Genomic DNA, 8,584 nt, shown 5'->3' on the forward strand with positions numbered 1-8,584 from the left:
TCTCATCGGATGCCTGCATCAGCAAACCTCTGCCATACATGAAATTCCTTCTTCAACTGCCAAAATCTGAGACGGTTCAGTTGTGGTAAACATGCTGGCACCAAAAGGCTGTGCAACCTTTGTAGAGTACGCAGACCAAGTTTTCCTGCCATCCATACATACAGAAGAACCTTGAGGTAGCAAGTCGACTGGACATTGTTTGGGACAGATATTCCAAGGAAAGTCTCAAGAGTTTTGCAAGACAGAGAAGAGGGTCAGGAAGTCGCATACAAGTCCAAGCAGGAACACCTATTCCAACTAACTGGCAGAGTTTTTTGCGTGTAGAAGATAACAAAACAGATTTGTACCATTTCTTGGCCAAATATATTGCCGATCATCCGTTCCCGGGTAAAACTGTATACAGCACACTGGACACTGAAGTTGTGCCTGATGTTGGAGAAAACACGCCCAACACCCTCTATCCAAGTAATCATGAGGAGGCTGACACCAGGCTACTTCTGCATGCCCAACACTGTGCTCAACAGGGCCATAAGACAGTTCTTATACGAACTGTGGATACAGATGTGGTGGTACTTGCTGTATCTACATTTCACCAGCTGCCACTAGAACAGCTTTGGATTGCCTTTGGAATGAAAAAATCATTTAAAGTGATTCCGGTGCACAAAATTGCAAACGATCTCTGGGAACAGAAGTCAAAAGCTCTCACATTCTTCCATGCACTTACAGGGTGTGACACCTGCTCATCCTTTGGAAACATAGGAAAAAGAACAGCATGGAATGTATGGTCAGCCTATCCACAGGCAACAGAAGCCTTTGTAAACCTCTCAAAGCCTATTGGAGATATATCAGATGATGATTTCCAACTGGTGCAACGTTATGTTGTCCTACTGTATGATCGCACCAGTGAGTGTCAAAAAGTCAATGAATTACGAAAGGCTTTGTTTGCCAAAGGTAGACAGCTGGATCGTATCCCTCCAACAGAAGCTGCCCTGAGGGAACATGTAAGACGAGCAACCTTCCAAGGGGGTCAGGTATTTCAACTTCGCATTTCATTATTATTATGGCATTATACATATTTATTCATCCTTTTGATTTATTTTAAACTTATGTTATTGGTTAAAGGCATTTACACCTCTCATTAGTCTTATTTTTTGTGTTCTACAATATTAAATGGTAACTTATTACTTATCCTATTTTTTAGGTATGGGGCCAGTCTCTGGTTGCAATGCAACAGATCCCATCACCTGAGCAATGGGGATGGAGCAAGGTGAATGATGAATGGTTACCCTATTGGACTTCTCTTCCAGAGGCAGCAAAATCCTGTCAAGAGCTGATAAAATGTGGTTGCAAGAAATCGTGCAGGCCTCCATGCAAGTGTTCTCTGGCTACACTGCCATGTACTGAACTCTGTTATTGTAGAGGAGCCTGCTGAGCAAATGACTACATCAGGAGAAGTTTGATAACTTTGACATGGGCTTGTCATTGCCTGTTACACCTGTTTTGGACTAGTTTTAATATCATGTTTGCATAATGTTATAGATGCTGTAGATTTACTCCTTTTGACAGTATTCACAGTGTTTGTCATTGGTTAAACAAATTATGTTCCATGCACAAATAGTACATGTAGTTAAAAGATCATTTTTCTCAGGTTTATAGTTTGTGATGAGGACAATGTAACTTTGATGATAAATCTAATTAAGTTTAGTCATTATAGATATATTACTATTTCAAACTATATACTGTATTATTATGATTGTGGTGTGAGTAAACAAGATGAATACTCAAATGTGATATAACTATTTTTGAGAAATGCATTTTACTATAGCTTCAAACACTTTACATATGCCTAAAGATTAAATTTTTTCTGATGCATCTATTACTGTGTTAAATTGTTGGCTGCACTTTTGACTGTCTATGGAACACTTGTAATGCACCTCAGAAAAATCCTTTTTGTCATTAATATGTTGGATGCACTCTTTGAGACATTTTCCCAAAGATCAAGCTTGTACATTTATTAAATTATTAAATTAAATGTTATAAAATGTTGACTTGTTGGCAGCCATCTTGAAAGGTGTTCTATTTATTATTTTTGGTAAAAAACAGTGCATTATGGTCATTGTACTTCAAAAAGTATCAAGATAATTAATTATATTCCTAAAAACAAACATCGGGGCAAAAATTTTTAAAAGTGGCAAATATAAGGCGGCCATTTTGAAAAATGTCATTTTTCAGGGTCACAGAGTGCTCAGATCACTTGTCTCCTCATCTTATTGGAAAGACCACATAAAAATCTCCTAGAAACCAAATTTTGGTAATCTGTTCAAAAAGTGCACAATTCCTACTAGTTTTTGACCTAATCCACTAGACTATTGCTGCGACTGAACTTGCTAAGTTACCTAGGCTATTGACTTGATTTAAAATATTCGTATTGAACAGGTCTTGGCCGACTAGAGGGGAGTCTTCCTGCCCCCATGCGGTACCTTATGAGGTATCCGATGGCTAGATGCTGATGGTATGTGACTTGTGGGGCAATGGGAAGAATTTCCCTCTTAAGACCTCGGATTTGAAGACTTAGAAAGAGACTTCAGCCTAGGTTTAATATGTGTATGAACATGTGGCACTTTTCCAGGCCTTGAATTTGATTCTGGTTTTCTTTTAAGCAAGGTTTTACTAGAAGGATTTGTCTTTATTTTAGGTATCACAGAGAAGGAATGCGACCTTGAAGGGGGCAATCCTCCTGTGAAACCCTTGAAGGAATTGGAAGGAGAGGGAGTGGAAGAATCAGATTGACTCGAGGAAAGACCTCGATGACTAACTAAGCTAGACTCATTAACATTGTTACCTGTGCCCACATCTGGTGTAATTGGCAAATTGTCAACCACTTCAAGTGACACTCCTTACAACCCAAGCTCCGGCAATTCCGCCTATTGCTGTTCAATAACTGAATCCCGAATTCATTCGATAATCGGTGCTGCGACTTCTGGGTCAACGTATCCGGCCGATTTCTCCGGCCGGGAAGATCAAAGCTGCCATATCTTGGGATAGGATATACAGCTTAGCCTTCCTTACGTTCCGGCCAAAACCTCCAACCCAGATCTTGAGGGTGGAGGGAGCAGCATCCTTAACAGACTGCACCGTCTGTAATTATTTATTGTTATTAATTAATGTAATTAATTTTTTTTTATAATGTATTTATTTTATTTATTTTATTTTATTATTATTTATTATTATTTATTATTATTATTTATATTTATTTATTATTATTTATTTATTTATTTTATTATTTTTATTTCACTGGGTGACACGGCTTCCGAGCCCAGAAATAGATTTTTCCTACGTCAAAATCCCTTTTATAAATATATACAATAATATGAGAATACATACAATATTATTTGATACAGTGAAGTGATGTATAACTTTTTAAAAGTTTCGTTTTTAATTATACACAGCCATCAGCATCCAGACATAGCTCAATTATGCTGATGTCGGAACAAAGCAGATTTTTTTTTCGTGTCCACTTATTTTTTTTTTTTTCTGAATTATCACAGTTCAAATGTGTTGTACCTCCAGAACTGGCTTATATTAATTACTGTACCTTATATGTTGTATGAAGTATACCCTAGGGTAGGCTACTATCTTTGTATGTATACGGTATACCATAGTACATGCTAGGCTAGGAAAATAACTGTACTATGTAGGTCAGACGAAAAAGAAAAAAAAAAAAAAAAAAGAGCAAAATCTTTCTCACTATTAATAAATAGTGTTTTGCTTTATTAATAAATACAATACATAAAGTCTTTTGCTTTATTGATAAATAAATAAATACATACAGTGAACTGTGCTAAGTCTGTTTATGTTGACGGCTGTCGTCTGCAGAACTGATGTGCGGGTGACTTGAAAACAATGCTTTGGCACCAATTCACATTAAATTGAAATTTTTGCAGTTTTTAAACATGTTTTAATATTTTCTAGCTTGTTTTAAATCGGAAACGCTTTAATTAAACATGCGTTAATTGAAAGGTGACCAGTATATTTTCTTTGCAATTGGCAATTATCTATTTTAGCCCGGTCACGGGGGTATGCATTAGCGTAAGCTGGACTGTGATGTTAATAAGGCGGTCCAGTTAGCGAGAATTCTTGGAGGTGAAGGCTTTGACAACATCACTGAGGAACCCCCCACAAATAGCTAGAACCTGCAAATACTTGCAAGCCCCCTGTAAACCCTGGTCTATCAGGGGGTCAGAGTTGGCATCAATGAGATTGCAGACTTGCTCCTCGGTGATATAATCAAAGCCTTCTTTAAAATGTCTTCTAAACGTTATGCTTCTCCTAAGGCTTCTGGCAAAAAGCCTAAGCATCAGAAGCCCTTACAGTTATGATAAATGAGGAGAATATAGATGTGACTGTCATGTTAAAAATGGCAGAAGTCATGGAGACGTAACAGTTCATTATCACGTGACTGAAAGTACAGTTGCGTGCATTAATAAAGAGTATGAGCATGGTAAAATACTTGTGGAGGCCATTCTTGGACAAGAACTCGTCTCCCTCTTCACTACTATCTCAACAATGGACCAGCCTTTGAAAAGTTTTGTGGTCTGCACAAATTGATCAGAAAAGTTAGGCAGATACAGACAATGGTTAAGTCATGGGATAAGAATGAAAAAAGGGCCACAAATTTCATCAATACTGTTAATGAAATAGTGAAGCCCTATCATGCCTTATTTGTACAAATGTACAATTACCTCAAAAAAGTGGTGCCTCCTGAAATCCCTGACAAAGCCCCTCCTGAAGAAGACGAAGAGGCGCCCTCAGAGGATCTGTAACTCCTCTACTTTGCTGTGCAGTCTATCTTCATCCTCTTTCATAAGGCTGCACAGCTATATCATCATCACCTATAACCAACTTTCATCACAAGTAAGTGCCGCATGCTTTAATATTATAATAATATTTAATGTCATATATTATACAGTAACATGAAAATACTGAATATGTATTGCTGTACAAAAAAATTGCATCTGAGAATAGCGGGGGGCAGGGTGGTGCAAATAATTTTATAGTTACATTCTACAGAGAACCCGCAAATGAGCAAGTCCTCCCGCAAATAATATCTAAATAGGTTCCAAAGAAAAATCTGTGAATCCCGAGAATGTGAATAAATGGGTTCCACTGTAATTCCTAACGTAAAGGACTGAGGATTTGTATAATTTGTATAACAAATGGGAAAACACATATTCACAGATAAGAAAAAACAAAAAGATCCCACTGGAATATAATGAAGGCAGAAAGCAATGAAGCATAAGTCTACTTTAGGCGGTGCCAGAAAGTAAATTAGAATGTTTATGTCTGGTTGGGAGGGACTCCCGACTATCGGACCAGTAGTTAACTACCGAACTACCTTAAGTAATTCTTACTTTAATGGACCGAGGGTTTGTATATTATGTTGGAACAACTGACCCTTGATGATGGGAAATAGGTCATTACTGAGAACTGGTCAGGATGAAAGAAATGTCACACCTGACCACAAACATTACAAAAGAAACATTCTAGATAAAAAGTAATTTCCAAAGCAGCTCCCCAAATGCTCCAAGATGATAACAATGAACAGTTCCAAGTACTGTACTTTCAGAAACTCCCTGGAAACCCACAGACAACCCAGCATCATAGTCAAAAGTGTGACACGTTCAGGTCAAGTACTGTAAGGTAGATGACCTTCAGACATATACGAATCCCATTATGAGGAGAAAGCCCACTTAGTTTTCCACAAGTGTCACGGCAGAGTCAGTACCAAAAGGATACAAGATAAAGTCAATGTTTTCTTCCTCTCCTTGGCAAGGAATATCCTCAGCACAAACAAGGTCACCTATAAAAGGAGCTAAAGTAGTGTGCAACATTCATGGGTGATATAGTCTCTCTCTCTCTCTCTCTCTCTCTCTCTCTCTCTCTCTCTCTCCTCTCTCTCTCTGAACAACAGTATATACTCATAAACATACAAATAATCTTTTAAATACTTACAGAAAAATCAAATGAACAGCGGTCCTAACACATTCCCAACACAACCAACAAATAGACTTCCTTCTTAACGATCAAGTACTTCTTCACTTTCTGAGGACCTCTGACCAAGTCGCATTCGATGCATCATGACTTATCTGCAAGATGAAGAAACAGATCATCATTATAAATACATATAGGAAGTGTATTAGGCTTATTTGCTTCCCCTGGACTCCCCCCTCCCCCCACCAAATAATTTGTGATACCTTACTCATGCATTCTACCCCAAGGAATATGTCCTTATGTCCAGACACACCTTACTCTAAAATAACCTTAGACACTGTTCCCCAGCCACCCACCAAAAAAGTCGTGACCCCTTCCTCGGCAGTCCACCCCACTGTGAGGCAGAAAAATTCATGGGGATAAGTCCAAACACCCAAAGTCTTTAGGGGGTCACCCTAAGGTATGCTTGGTTTGGCCTTTTCCCTTAGGGTGCAGCCAATGCCCTGACCTAGCTTAGCCTAACCACCATTTGAGGGAATTAGGGTATTTTTAATATCAAGAAGGGTATCCGGGCCCCCACTGCCCCTGATATCTATCTACTAGTTCCATAAAACATCTAAATTGGGGGGTAGGCTTTGTACATCAATAGATAGGTAAAGACCATGTGAGGTTCAACTTATGTATGAAAAATCATAAATTTTAAAAGTAAATTGTATTTTTCCCTAATTATACATACCTGAGGTCCTCTATAACAGGAATTTAACCTACAAAGAAGCTTCAACACATCCGTTAAAACTCTTCAACTAGGTGGTTAGACAGTAACTGCCATCTGGTAGGTGGGGAGATACAACTGCCGGGATGTAAACATTCAAGTGTGCCTTTCGACCCAGGTTTCAGATTGAGGGTTGACATGAAGTGGGCATTAGTGTAAAAGACCTCAGATGTGTATACTTAAGAAATATATAACAACTAACTTTTAAAAACTGTGATTTGTTCCTACACGATATACAAACCCTTAGTCCTTTACAATAGTCCTTTACAATAAGAATACTCACTTATTGGAGGGAGGAATCTGATAGTCTCTCTTGAACTGACTGGAGTTCAGCAGCACACCTGGGCTATTCCTCCTAGTCAAAAGAGCAAGAAGTGCCCTGCCTCTGACAAACTGATCGGAGTATAAGAACTGCAAAATCAAGAGTCAGATTTCTGGACCTTTTTGAATGAGTGAGGAATCATAACTCATACAAAAACAGGCTGAGAAGAATATAGAGGCAGAGGCATTAAGGCAAAGACCTGAGAAGATCTTTCCTCCCCTTGCTAGAGGAAGGAGCGGGAGTGCTTCTATGATTCTAACAAGAAAATAGAAAGGAAGCCTGATGTGTAGATTTGCCACATCAGATGCCAGTCCAGCAAGTATAGGTTCGAGTCTTATTCTCAGCCTAAAGGAAGAGAAGTAGAAGACCGAGGAACCAGGAAGGGGAGAGGCCATTCATGCTCGAATCCTTCTCACCTCTAGAACCGTACACCTTAGGCGAGATGCAACTTGTCCTCTTAAAGGAGCCAGGTAAGAAGAAAACTTGTTGAGTGTCCACCACAGGTCCAAGAAAAAAAAAGATTCCAAGGGCTTGTGGGCAAAGACCCAAAGGAAGAAAGACATAAATGTCATAAATGTAGTCCTGATGAGACCACATTCCTCTTCCAGTCCGAGATATTCTTCAGAATGTGAGGAAGACTAAACCACTGAAACTGTGCGCTCTCGGGAAGGGATACAGGTGACGCCATAGTTGGTGCACAGAAAGATGTATCATCAGACACATTTCCCTTGGTAAGTCAGTACTTGAGAAAGGTTATTGACATCATGTCAAGGCTGTCAAGGTCTTCCAAAGGTACAGCAATATGCTAATAGGACAAAGTAATGATTGATCTGGATCATCAATTACAAAGTCTAAGGTGCATGGGATCATGAAGGACTCAAACTTTCCAACAGATACCAAATTACTCAGAGTTCATTACGACAACCGAGACGGAGTCGAGACATTATACCCACCTTTTGATGGGTGATAATGAAGAAGTTCCAAGCAAATCATCTTACCTCTTCGCCAATACTGGATCCAGACGAGATGCAGTCTTGAAAAACGAAACTCTGTCTAATGAGTCTTGCAAGGGCATATGCACCCTAAACGAGAGTCAATGCCGTCTAGAGACCTGAGGTCTCTATGATGGCAAGACATGAGAGTAGTTTCTCATTAATAGTTGAATATTGACAGAAGAGATACAATACCCTTTGTGTGAAAGACTAGGGGGGAAAAGTTACTCTTGTGATTCTGACCAGAGAAAAAGTCATGTCAATGACACAAATCAGCGACGATGGCTCCAATCCCTGGAATGTTACAAATGACCGACAGAGTTATCCTGCTATTTCTTTTGCAGCTCAGCGATAGCCTATGCTTGCAAGGAAAGTTGCATAGTCTTTCAGTCGTAAAGACACAGGGATTGTATCACTTGTGCTGAAGGTTGGATCAGGAGGGATCTCCTCTCATAGGCTGGGAAGCATAGTTGCTTGTTGAACACCTAACAAATTAAAAAAATGTTG

General features: G+C 39.1%; 1 protein-coding gene across 1 annotated transcript in view; it reads right to left on the reverse strand.

Moving 5' to 3' along the window:
* Window positions 1–6,161, reverse strand: part of LOC135208393 (zinc finger protein 239-like) — an 86,285-nt gene extending 80,124 nt beyond the window's left edge. Inside the window, exon 1 of the mRNA XM_064240517.1 lies at window positions 6,013–6,161. The gene's annotated coding sequence lies outside the window, so the exon portion shown is untranslated. The remainder of the gene's footprint in view (window positions 1–6,012) is intronic.
* Between the last annotated feature and the right edge of the window lie 2,423 nt (window positions 6,162–8,584).

This window comes from Macrobrachium nipponense, chromosome 35, assembly GCF_015104395.2.
Source record: "Macrobrachium nipponense isolate FS-2020 chromosome 35, ASM1510439v2, whole genome shotgun sequence".
NCBI lineage: Eukaryota > Metazoa > Arthropoda > Malacostraca > Decapoda > Palaemonidae > Macrobrachium > Macrobrachium nipponense.